Here is a 14263-nt window from a genome sequence, read left to right on the forward strand (position 1 = left end):
TCCAATAAGATGAGGTATTTGCTAGGCAAACAAAGGGCATGAAAGTACAAGACATCCAGTTGCTGGGAATCAATGCTCACATTGACATTCATGCACAACTTTGGAATAGATTTTGAATCATTATGGGAATGCCTATGCATATACGCCATGTACCTCGTAAAATGAGCAGTTAAGTGCACAGAAGGATTTGCAGACTGAGAATATTGCTGAGCAAAATGCAAATAATTCTGATAAGCCTGACTAGCACTTATCCATTCTCCTAGGATCAATGGCCAATTGATTTGAGGTCCAGTAAGGGAATCATTTGAACTCAAACCTCTTCTTCCAAGAATCTTCTGATCAAAACCTTGATACCCACTAACCAATTGAGGAGGATTAGGAATAGAAGTGTTAGGAGACGGAAGAGGGACTAATGAAAGAGGATGAAGCGAGGGATAGGCAAAATCATAAAATGAAGAATGGATTAAAGATGGATTTGCTGAAAATTGAGGAGATTCTGTTAAGAAATGCGTTAAAAGATAAGTAGGAAAAGTTGATAGAATGTCAGGGGATGGGGAAGGACAAGGATCAGGAGGCAAAAAAACTCGATCTTCAATAAAAGAACAATGGGTAAATATAGGAATTTGAGGAGATCCTTGAGGTTGGAAAAGAAGGGGTAAAATGACCTTTGGGTTAGATTGAAAAAGGAAAATATAAGCATCATACCTATGAGCCATTTGTTGTTAATGAGTTAGGCATGGTAAGGACGTACCTAAAGCTGATCTACGATGATAGGCTTCAAAGAAAGAAGTATCAAATGGGGGTTGGTTGGAGAGATAGGCTAAAAGATCCACCCTTAGTTGGCTAATGTTCTGGGCATGAGCTGAAGCTTTGACCTGACGGTGATTCAAAATGACAGCATCAACCATAATGTGCCATGAAAACTCAAGACACTCAACCACCTTTGAAGAATATCCCTGGAACATCTCATCAATCCTCAACTCCAAATGTCGGACATACAAAGAAGCTTGCAATACCACATCTCTGACATACCAAGCCAGATCCTCATCATCTGGAATCAGTAAATCACCCCTCAAATAAGTATAGGACAGAAGCATCGTATCTGGAGTGACAGAGTCTTCAAAAACCATCCTTACTACTTCTATCAACAAATCAGATGACCAGGCCCCACTCCATCCATCCTCTGGAATATGTAAATCTATCGTGGAAATTTTTATATAGAAAGCCAACTTCTGTTGTTGATAATGGACAAAAAAGGAATGATCTGGTGGAACATATTCTTGATACTGCTCAAAAGAGGACCATAATAAATCCATGCGAGATTGCAATCTTTCCACCTTGGCCTGAAATAAGGGACATAATGTAGCCTGTCTCTGAAGAGCTGCCAAGTCTGTAGGGGATAAAAGAGAAACTGGTTGCACAGGACTCTGTGTATTAGACCGAGACTGAGCCAACTGATCTTTGAGTTGCTGGATTTGAGCATTGCTCTGGTCTAAGATAGCTGTGGTGGATTTAAACTTCTCTGCTTGGGCAACTATCACCTCCTTCATCTCTTGACTCTCCTTCTGTAACTTATCTCTCTCCTCTGTTACAGCAACCACTTGAGACCTAGCTTCTGCCAACTCAGCTTTCAACTTAGAGATTTCAGCTTTTTGAGTATCCATGAGCTTACTCTGCTGCTCCATTTGCATACAAAGGTTAGAGAATTTCTCCTAAGCAGAGGCTAACTCAGTATTGGTCTTATTTAGTTTCTCCTTAGACTGCTAAACTTCATCATAAAATGAAGAATATAATTGTTGGATACAGGCAGTCATCGAAAGTTCAATAGAACTCTGGATATCCTTGCACATGAACGGAATAGCATCTCCTGTCACCAGGCGGTGAACAGAAGGAATAGTAAGTTCTAGCATCCCGTCTCTATGGGCTCTGAAAAGATTTGGCGTCTGAAGGAATGCAGGCAAGGTGCTGCAAGACTGGGCAGGACTGTCACTGGAATTGGAGGAGGAGGAATAGGCACTAACTCAGCCACCCTCTTGAGGCGTTTTCTCTGAATGACAAGGGGAGGAGGAGAATCATCATCCTTAATTATCACATCATAATCTTCATTATGAGGTGGAGGAGGAACTTCTGGAGGATCAATTGGAGGTAAAGGAACTTCCTTTGCAGGGGCAGCATGTAGCAAGAAGACATAGAGGAAGGACCCAAATGTAACATTAGTCACATTTCCTCGAGTAGCTCGGATAAAGTGGTGATCCATCTTGGAGAGAAGGTAGGTACTCCAATCAATAGTTATGCCTTTCAAAATCATTTGTGAAGCTGTAAACAACTCCTTGGAAAGATAATGAGATGGGGATTTTGCAGGCATGAACCTGTCCTGAAGGAATTGGCATAGCTGTTTCCATAGGGGATTGGAAATCATGGAGACACTGACGCCTGACGTGCTAATGACCTTCTTCGGATCAAGAACATCTTGAGTCTGCTTCTGCAACAGCTTCAAAATATCGTCATTGGCGAACAACTGTCTGGAAGTAGGGACAGACTCCCCACGATATGGCAGACCAAGAGTCTTTCCTAGACTCTTCGGTGTCAGAAGAACAGTAGTGCCATGGACTGGACCAGACCTCTTACTGTAAGAGGTTAAAAACTCGTCACAAATGGTAGGATCATCTAGAACCAGTGGAAAAGAAGGGCTCACAAACTTGGACAAGCCTGCTTTAGTGGCAACGTCCGAATCCAGTAACAAAGAATAATCATGTAAAGCCAAAGGAACATACTGGATCGGGGGAGGAGTACGAGAGGGTGCCATTCAGATGGTTACACACACACACACCACAAACACAGACAAACAAAGAGAATGCCTGCAAAACAACAGACAAAAACCAAGGATAAGATATAAACCAAGGTGGTAAAACGTGACTCGACCAACTATCCCCAAGCAAACCACAGCCTAGAAAAAATTAGACATGGTCTCTACACATATGCGATCGAAAGCTTGGTGAATATGCATAACAAACAATCACCCGATATCCCTGTGTCAAGGCAAAAAAAGAAAAGGACAAACCGTACCCTTAACCATATCAAAGAAACTGAACCAAAACATAACAACCCACACATATCATGACCACAACTTTGATAATCAGGTTTGACCATGGAGACAACTCCAAAGACTTCACATACCCATCCCACGAAGCATATTTATTGAAAAAGTCGGAATGGCACCGGGAGGTCGGTACGGGGCACACGTACGCAACCGGGGTGTGTGGAGATGTGTAAAATCGAAAACAAGCGCGTTCACGCGCAACATGAGTCGCGCGAGACACGTAAAAACAAGGAAAAATTAATATCTCACAATCCGAGCATCGAAACGAAATGTCGTAAAAACAAAAATTGTGCAAGACGGCAGGGGGAAGACAGAGGAAACATGCAATGGGGGTTCCGGGGGGTAAAGGGCATTCACATGCAAAAAACGGGTGCAAAAACGCAAACGAAAATTAATATCGGAAGATCCGTGCATCGAAATGAAGTGCGGGAAAAAGAAAAAATGTGCAAAAAGACGTGCCCAATAATCCTATCACATCAAAACATGGTTCTGACTGAGATAAGATGCTTTCACATGGGAAAAATCCAAAAAACAAACGCGAAAATGGAATCGAAAATTAATATTGGACGAACCGCTTGCCGGAATGACATGCAGTAAAAAGGAAAAATGTCTGCAAGAAGGGGTGGCACAAGGTTGTCATGTTAGAATGTAGTTTCGGCAAAAGTAGGAGGGGTTCACATGCGAAAAACACCAAAAATACACCCGAAAACACATTTAAAAATTAATAATTAAAAATCCAGAAGTCGAAAGAGGGTGGAGGAAAAAGGAAAAAGGTGGGGGAAGGCGCGATGGACACGGCTATCAAATCAAATTGGAATTCTGATGCAAACACGGCAGATTCACATGGAAAATTCTCAAAAAGACAAATAAAAAAAGTCCTGAAAAACCGCAAAATTAATATTGGACAAACCGTGCATCGGAAGGACACGGAGTAAAAATGAAAAATGTTAGGGAGAAAGTGGTTGGCAGGGCTATCATGTCAAATCATGGTTCCGAAACAAGAAAAGCGCGTTCACATGGAAAACTGACCAATTTACGCAAAATCCGTCAAAAATTAATAACTCAAAAACCGTGCATCGAAACAGGGGTAGTTAAAGAGGAAAATTGGACAGTTCAAAGGGACAAACAGGGCTATAAAGGTAGATGGAGATGCCGCTGAACGTAGGGTGCGTTCACATAGAAACACAGCAAAAGAAGGAAAAAAAGAGAAATGGATGAGAAACAGCCCCAAGGGAGGGGTGATAGTGGACGGGTGGGTGGGGAAGGGACCCCAGGAATGTAACCAAAAGTCATGGCATACATGCATGATCCAAGTGAAACATATGCAGGGCGGTATGCAATGTAGATGCATAGGGACGCGTCCCCATACTTAAAACATTAACGGGTAGGGTTGACCGAGCAACAGGGACCTAATACCACATAACAGACCATCCACGAATGTCCCCACATTTAAAACATGAACATCACTGACAACACAAGGTATAGGGTTAGAAAAACTTGGTCCATGTTGTCGAGAATCAAGGTTAACTGTCGATGGCACGTCCACTGTCGTTGTCGGCTGCAAGAAGTGCCAAGGTATCTTCACAGCACACATCCTTCGTGGCAGGGACCAACGGCAGCACCTAGGGAGGTAGCTGGTTGAAGGAATTGTAGGAAATTCGCCGATGATGAGGAATGTTGCACTCAACGCACAATCACTCATATGGAATGAAAGAGCAATCACTTGCCCCATGACTAATATCACTCGAGGAAAGCAAGATGAAAACCCATGTCTCACACCCCGGTTTAGGAAGCGACAAAGGAATGGTGCAAAGGGAGTATGCCAGGGTGCACAGTTGATGGTGCATCAGTGCGTCCAACCCGTTTGGCATAGGTGCAAGTAGGAAGGCAAGGGAGCCTTACAATGCAGTGTACAGAACAAGGTGGCGTGTCCTATGATGACGGTAGAGACCCACCCCGTGGGTGCATAAGAAAAAGAGAACATACCTTGCGCCAAAGGTCATAACATCCCTCAATCTCACCTCTCGGTAATTGATTGAAGAAACTCCAGTCACACTCAACCCACCCTCTGCCTCACACTCTGTTGAAAGATACAGAGGGCAGCCATGTCCTAAAACCCATTGATGTAATCCTCACGGTCACTTGTGCACAGGTTGTATGCCTTGTGCGCATTTGATAGTGCAACTGTGCATCCCGCCCTGTGCCGGCATACGGTGCGAGAAGGAAGGCCAGGGAGCCTTATGATGCAGTGCACAGGAACAAATCATGCTTTATGCATTGAGAGGCCCGTCCCGTGTGTGCAACACTCCATTCACACAGTGTACCTCTCATTTGATTTGAAAGGGAAGGAGTATTCACTCGCCCCACCCTCTATCTCACGCTTGTTTGATAGTGACAAGGGGCAACCTATACTCACTTCCCCATCCGGTTAGGATGAAAGCTCACATCACTCAATTGTTTGTCAATGAAGATCGCGTCGTCAGTTGTTGAAGAGGCATACCCAGGGAGATAGCCATCAAATCGAACATTGTGTTACATAGGACATAGCGTCTGCTAGAGGACTGTCAAACGCTTTGTAGAAAGGCACAGGACACAGCGTACCAAGGGAGGCAGCTTCGGAACAGGATCCTGGGGATGTCAATTGATGAATCCACTTTCTGGACTGCTGGGTTTTGCCACCTTTTCCACAGCCAGCTTCCCGCCCAAGGGTGTTAACCACCTTTTCTTGGAACGAGGCCTGCTATGACAGGGAATTTCTTCCTTTTTTCTCATAATAGTTTTTTTTTCTCTTCTTCTTTTTTCTTGTTTTCCCCTATTCCCGAGGGTGTCTCCACCTTTTCTCGAAGAATAGGTCGGCATGGCAGGGACCGAAGTCCTTTTCTCTCATGATTGATATATCTTTTTTTTTTTCAAGTAACAAGGAGAATGGTAGAAATACCATGTGTCAGAACCATCCTCGCCACTGTCGCTGGTGAAAAATAGAGGATAAGAGATCAGGGGCGGGAGGTGGGGCTGAGGGGACAAAGGGTCGTGTCCACCTCATCAAGAGTGGCTGAAGAACGGCTATCAGAAGTAGCATCATAAGAGTTACAGTGCCACACCAACGAGGAAAAGGATCAGGTGACCATGATTATCAAGATCCCCAAGGAGGGAAGTACTTCTTCAGGCGATATCCATTGATCAGGAAGGGATCATCATAGGCATCAACGGTCTGCACTTGGACATAGCCATTAGGATTGACGGTAAGTACCTTATATGGGCCCATCCACCACTGTTGGAGCTTGCCAGGAAACTTGCCAAATCGTGAATCATAGGCTAGGACCAAATCGCCTTCCTTGAACTCCTTGTGCTTGATGAAGCTGTCATGGTAAGCCTTACATCGAGCTTGCGTGGCTTCCATGCACTATAGAGCCATCCTGCGAGTTTCGTCCAAACATTCCAAGTGCAAGAGACGGCGTTGCAGTGAATCCTCGTCCCCCAAATTCTCTTTGATAGCCACTCGCAAAGAGGGCAATTCCAGTTCAACAGGGAAAACAACTTCTGTACCATACACCAGCTGGAAGGGTGTCTGTCCTGTTGCTGCTTTATGGGAGGTTCTGTATGCCCAAAGGGCCTCTGTAAGTCGATCATCCCAATCACGACGATGTGTGGCAATTGTTCTTGTCATAATCGAGCAGAGGATGCGATTGGTGACTTCGACTTGGCCATTGGCTCTGGGGTAATAAGGAGTGGACTTGCGATGGCGGATCTTATACAGCTCTGTCAACACTTCCATGACTTTATTAATGAAATGAGTGCCTCTGTCACTTACCAGCTCTAGGGGATTTCCAAAACGGGTGATGATATTCTCGTACATGAACAGGGCCACGCTGTTACCATGGTTCCGCTTTAGGGCTTTAGCTTCACACCACTTTGTGACATAATCTGTACATACCAAGATGTATCTGTTCTGCTTCCTTCTCGTAGGAGGGTCGATTGGGCCTACGAAGTCGATGCCCCACTTCTCGAAAGGCTTCAAGGGAAGGAAAGGTTGCAATGACATGGCACTGGTCTTGGTAGATTTCCCCATTCTCTAGCAGGCATCACATCGCTTACAGTAATCATAGGCATCCTTGTGGATGGTCGGCCACCAGTATCCTGCTAACAGAGCTTTCCTGGCTGTAGCTTCTCCTACAAAGTGGCCTCCATATGGCTTGTCATGGCAAGCCTTCAGAAAAATCCCAATCTCATCTCCTGCAACACATCTTCTAAGCACTTCATCTTTGCCCTTCTTGTACAGTGCGCCACCTAACATGGTGTAGGGGGCTGATTCTAACAGAAGCTTCTTCCTTTCCCGACTAGAAATACCAGGAGGGTACTGTTGGGTTGCCAACAGGTTGGCAATGTCTGCATACCAGGGAGTTACGGTATCGACCAGAAATAGGGAAGCGTCTGGGAGGTCCGGATCATCCTGCTCCTCTTCTGCAGTCTGTGGGATACGCGACAGATGGTTAGCTAGAACATGGGAACGACCTGGTTTGGTAATTAGTCAAAGTCGAACTCTTGGAATAGAAGGAGCCATCTCATCATTCGTCCTTTCACGTCTGCTTTGTTCATCAGGAAGGACAGGGCCTCATGATCCACATAAAATTTAAAGTGGGTAGACAGTAGATAGTGGCGAAACTTCTCTAGAGCAAACACCATTGCCAAGCACTCCAGCTGTGTCACTGTATAGTTCCGTTCCCTATCAGTGAATTTTCGGCTTGCATAATAGATGGGTTGATCTAATTTCAAGGGGCCCTTTTGACATAAGACAGCACCTAGCCCTTCAACTGATGCATCAGTGTGTACATGAAACTCCTTCATCCAATCAGGAGGTTGCAGAATGGGTGCCTCAATTAGACGCTGCTTCAGAATGTTGAAGGCTTTGTCACATTCTTCCGTCCAAATAAACTTTGCATCTTTCCTCAAAAGCTTGTGCAAGGAGGTTGCATTTGTTGCAAAATGGGCTATGAACCTTCTGTAGCAACCCACATGGCCTAGGAATCCCCTCAACTGTTTGAGGTTGGTGGGTGCTGTCAGAGCTGCAATCTTTTTAATCTTTGCAAGGTCTGTTGATATCCCTTGTGCAGAGACAATGTGGCCCAATAGAACTTGAGAAGAGACCCCAAAGATGTATTTGTCGGGGTTGAGGGAAATCCCATACTCCCAAAACATTGTTCCAAATGTCCCCAGTGTTCACGGATCAAACTATAGACACATAAGTCATCCAAATATACCTCAATAAAGTCGTGCAGATGATTTTGGAATGCGGCCATCATGACTCGCTGGAAAGTAGTAGGGGAATTGCAGAGTCCAAACGGCATCACTCGGTAAGCGTAGGTCCCCCATTCTGTGGTGAAGGTTGTTTTGGATTGGTCTTCTTCTACTATCTGCACTTGGTTATATCCGCTGAATCCATCCAGAAGGGAATAAAGCTCATGTCCTGCCACTGTGTCCAACAGTTGGTCTGTGAAAGGGATAGGAAAGTGATCCTTCTTTGTCTTGGAATTCAACTTGCGGAAATCCACACATATACGAAGCTTGCCATTCTTCTTGGGTACAACCACGATGGGTGAGACCCATTCACTATTTGCCACTGGATAGATAAACTCGGCTTCCAGAAGCTTCAGCAGCTTTTCTTTCACCAATGTGGAATAATTCGGGTTCATTCGCCTCTGTCATTGCCGTACTGGCTTGGCATCAGGCTCCAAGTCAATATGATGCTGACATATTGTGGGATCAATCCCCTTTAGGTCTTTGTAGGACCAAGCAAACACGTCCAAATTCTCTTTCAACAAGTTGTACAAGGTTGACAACTCCTCTTCTGATAGGCTGCTACCCACCTTCAAGTGGCGTTTAGATCCATCTGCATCCACAAAAGTCAACTGTCTTTCTCCTTCTACTTCACGGATGAAGGTCCCATGGACCACTTCTGGGTACAAATCCCACTCCTTCAATGGAGTGGTGTCCTCATCTGATGTTCCACTTTGACTGCCTTTTTCTCTTGGTGGAGACTCAGGTTGCTCCTTGAGATGTTGAAATGGGATTAGAGCCGTTTCGGGTTTGGTTTCAAGATTAGTTACCTCTTGGCTTGAAGACTCATCTTCTAATGACGCGTCTAGGAATGTCACATAACAGGGACTCTCTGATTTCTGTTGGGTTTGTGGGACTGGTGCTTGTTGACACGGTGCATCATCATCATCTTTCTTTGGCAAGGATGGTTGAGGATGGCAAGAGCCACTGCTAAAAGACGGCTTGTTCTTCTTAATCCATTTCTTATAAAGATTTTGCATATGAGAAGATCCATTTACCAAACCAAATGGTACCATCTCCATTCTATCCCACAGCATGAGCTCATCTGCTTCTGATGCTTCTGGAACTTCTTCTTCATATGTATCCTCTTCGGGTGGGATAGATTCTTCCATCTCGCTTTCATAACCTTCTTCTTCCATATCATCTCCATCCTCTTTAGACTCTGTCTATGTATTTGTCTCTGTCTCTGTCTTCATCTCTGTCTTTGCCTCTGTAGGAGCTCTGTAAGAGAAGAACAGGTTCTCTGTTTCATCTTCTGCCTCTGTCTCTGGCTCTGCTATGGCCATGTAACAAGGAGAGTAGTACATCCATGCTTCTATCTCACTGTCAGAAGTAATTTCGGAAATCATTCCTGGTTCAGGCAGGAAGTATTCACCCATTGACAAGGACTTTGCATCTTTTGGGAGTTGTCTTACAGTATCCACTGTTAAGGAACGTGCTACTATTTTCTTGGGAAGGATCTGTTTGATAGCATCTTCGTCTACTGATGTTCCATCTATAGCCTCATTAGGGGAGTCATAAGATAATTCCAAGGAGGTGGATCCATGTCCTTTTTGAGCACCATATAGCTTCAGCACCACTTTATTAGGTCCTCTACCCAAGGTCAAGGTTCCTTTGAACCAATCCGTCCTTGCTCTGGCTTCAAAAAGCTATGGTCTGCCCAGTAACAGGGGATAGGATGTACCATAAGAGTTTGGCTTCACCACCAGATAGGTTAGCCAATAATATTTTCCAGCCACTGTAGTCTTCACATATGGGAGAATGCTCAAAGGCTTGATTCTACTCTGATCCGCTAGTCTGATGAGCCATTGGGTGGGTTGCACACCTTGTAGGCCTAGATCCTTCATTGTCACATCCGTCATAATGTTCACTGATGAGCCACCATCAATCAGTGCATTTGCAATAAAGTAGCCTTCTATCCACACGCCAGTCTATGGGGTACCCGGATCTAGGAGGGCGTTAACCACATCCACTTCTTTTACAGGCTCTGGAGCTTTGTTGGACTTTGTTGCTATTGAGGGAGCAATCCTTAAGCCACGTCTTCTTGTCAGTATACTTTTGAACCTTTTTTGACAAACTGGGAGACAACATCAATAATTGTCGGAATGTGAGGTTTGGTTTAAAGGTATCTAGATATCTGACCAGATCGTATTCCTTAATAGGATCCACTGGCTTCTCTAACCAGTTAGGGAATGGGGCAACACCCATTTTCATTTTCCTTTTTTCTTCCAACAGGGGCATCATGGGGACTTCTTCTGCCACTTGTGGCACCTCCTCCTCTTCTATCTCCTAGATCTCTGGTCATGTCTTTGGAATTGTCTCCGTGACTCCTTGTGGCACTGTAGTGCTTTGTACGGCACTGTAAGGCTCTGTTCTGTTCTGTTCTTCTGTTGGAAGATTGAACTTCACTGTTTTGGCAGGAGGATTATTTTCTTTTCGGACAGGTGGTCCTTCTTCTTTGCACACGTGATGGCAACAACTTCCAATTCCACTAAATTGGAAGTAGACTCTTGGGCCTTGGCCGGATTATCAATAGCACTATTTTTCACTGGGGCTGGGCTTGGATAGTCTTTTGCAGTGTAGCCTTCTCCTTTGCATCGACTACATAAGGGCTTGTAATCCACTGACCTTCTGGGATTTGGATAATTTGGTGAAATGTGTCCCTTTTCTCCACATCTGTAACACTCCACTTCTGATCTCTAACCACCGCCAGACTGTCTTCCTCTGTAACTTTGGGATGGAAATCAGCTGGGTCCGAAATTAGGACCAAACTCCCTAGGCTTTGGTCAAATATCCTGTGTTGTCATTTTGGATTCCAGCAAGTTGAATCTTGCGTCTTTTTCCTTCCTTCTCCTATCATGCATCTCCTTCAGAGAGCAAATATCCTCTATATGGTTCTTTCGCAAACAGTAGGAACAAAAAGCTCCAGGGACTATTGGCTTTCGTGTACATTCAGTGGCTAAATGGCCTGCTTGATGACACTTACCACACCAAGTATTTGACCGCATCACATCTCTTCCTACTCCTGCAACGTTGGATATGCTGGCAGTATTCACTTTCAGTGTCTGTAGCTGCTCTGTAATCACATCCATCAACTCCTTTTTTATATTTGCAACTGAGTTGGATAAATAATCCTTCAAGCTTTCTCCTCCTGAGGTATTGGCAGTAGGGTTTTGAGGAGTCTCTGTAATCACTGCATAAACAGGTTGGGCTGGTGCAGAGGGGTCTCTATTCTGATTCTGATTCTGAGCTCCTGTTTGAACTGTTGGGGCTGTTGGCTCCAGTTGGTAGGGTTCCATTGTTGCTACTGATTTGGCATTGGGGAAATTGTTTGGGACCATTGTTGTTGTGGTTGAACCATCATTTGAGGCATTGATTGTGGCCACTGTGGATTTGGTGCACTATACTGTGATACTAGGGGTATCTGTTGGTAGGGGTAGGGGACAGTCCCTGGGATTGCATTTGGTGGGTACATCATTCCTGGCATTAGAGGAGGTAGGACTCCTCTTCTTGGATTCATCGCCAATCTAGCTTCCACTTCATCATACAGTCTTGCACCTTCTGTTGCAGCTTATAGTGTGTCTGGTCTTTGCAGCTCCATAAACTTACGGACTTCTGGTTGTAATCCTTTGAGAAACACTCCCTTCTGAATGCCATCATCTAGATTATGGTTAATCCATCTCTTCAGGATGGATTCCATTCGTGAGACATAAGCTTCTACTCTTTCTCCAGAGGACTGACTTAAATTCATAAATTCCTCTCGCATCCGCTCTTCAAAACCTTCACGCCTGAATTTAGTGAGGAAGGCCAACTTTAGGTGTCCCATGTGCCAAAAGTTCCTGTTGCTTGTCTCTCATACCACTGAAACGCTGTACCCTTGAAAGTGGTGGGGAATATTGCTAGCCAGTGCTCAAGGGTTCTGGCATTGTTAGCCACACATGCTACCATAAACTCTGCTACATGAAGATCGAGGTCTTCATTGTACTCTCCCTTAAAAATTGGCAACGGGACTACATTCGCTGGCCTGTCATCAATATTTCCAAGACGGATCTGGCGTGGAAGTGGACCTCCAGCAGGAAGGGCTTGATGTGCCATTGGGACTTCTGTAAAGAGTTCCGTAAGGGCATCAAAGGCGGCTTCTCCTGCTAGCACGTTCTCGGCTTTGATTTTTGCTTTCTCTCTTCTCACGTACCTCTGGACTCGTTCTAACGCTTGCCTCTTTATTGTGTCATTTATCAGGGGGTTGGCTCCACTATGTTGTTAGTGCTCCACAGAGGGATAACAAAAGGCTTCAGTCTCTGGAGGACTCTCTTGCCAACATTTCTTCTACTTCTTCATTTTCAACGTCCATGAATTCTGCTTTCATGCCACTACACAGAGGAAGGTATTCGGTTCTGAAGGTGTCAAAATGCATACGTCTAAGCATTGTGGTGGTGCCATCATCATAGTAATGCTAACTTCTGATGGTTTCAATAGTGTATGTTGTAAAGAACACTCTGTCTACCAACTTCTAGTGGGTTGCCAATTGGACAAACAAAATATCGTCAAAACACCAAGCATCCCACATATCTTGCTGTTGAGCGTCTACGAACAAATTCCAACTTTTTTCCTTCTTGTCTTCGTGAACCTCTACAGACCAAGACTCCTGAAGCTTCTTCACAATCTCCCACTTGATGATGTTTGGAAACTTCTCAATGAATGCCAAAACTTCCATGGATGGTCATTCTCTCTGTTTCTGTTCTTCAGTTTGTTCCCAAACAATTTGCCACCAAGATGCAAGTTTCTGTTGCTTCAATAGGAAGAGGAAACTGTCCACCACATAGAGCATGCATCATGATGGTGATGTGTTTCCGCCATTGTGGGATGAACTTCTTGTGAAAAGTGGCTTTTATTATGAGAAATTCTAACTCTTCAGTGGAAGAAGGAACTTTACAAACATCCATTGAATTCTTCTTTTCTTGGCAATGCCATTTCCTTCATTTTCAGCCTCTTCTGGTGCTTGTTGTTGATGGCAAGTTTCCTCGGCTGCGCACCAAAAACATGGAGCCCCAAGAGGAACACCAAGGAAAAGGGAATTCTCTTGCAAGAAAATCTATCTTGTAACATCAACAAGCTTTTATTTCATTCTTTTGATCATCAAAACAAACAAAACAGTAATTCTTCACGCAACATCATAATAGATATCTCCCACGGATTTGATAAAATCAACCATATTCTTCAACATCTTCACAAAATCCATCAATAGAACAAAGAACACAAATGAATACACCATCTTTGAATGGAAATCAATCACATATTATTCATCTTCAATATCTTCATAATTCTCTTTCTCAATCTCTCATATACAGTTACATTGTTTTGATAGAATTAACTATCTCTGACTCTCTCTCTCTCTCTCCATCAATAGTACATCATATCCTCACAAAAATACTCTCATAATAACCCTCAATAATCCTTCTTAGGTCGTGGATGCACCTTCCAAGAGGTATGTCAGATGCGAAGAGGCACCAGAGCCACTACAGTGACTTTTCACAGCTCACCATTGTCACTTCACTCCAGTCTTTACTTGAGTCTTCAGCAACTACTTCTTTGGCTTCTTTTAGCTCTTTTGCACTTTTATTCACCTCTTTCCAAGGCTAGAAAACTTTCCCAAGCTACACTCTCATCCAACAGAACACATACAGAGGCATACAGAAGGTCTACAGAGACTCACAGAAGCTCAACAGAGAGTTACAGAAGGTCAACAGAAAGCATCAGAACCACATAACTCATACCAAAACCATTCCAAACTATCAAAAATCACTCAATAATCTTTCAAAAAATCTCAAA

Source organism: Lygodium microphyllum, chromosome 11 (genome assembly GCF_053477565.2).
Source record: "Lygodium microphyllum isolate KBCC chromosome 11, Lygodium_microphyllum_v1.1.10, whole genome shotgun sequence".
Classification (NCBI taxonomy): Eukaryota; Viridiplantae; Streptophyta; class Polypodiopsida; order Schizaeales; family Lygodiaceae; genus Lygodium; species Lygodium microphyllum.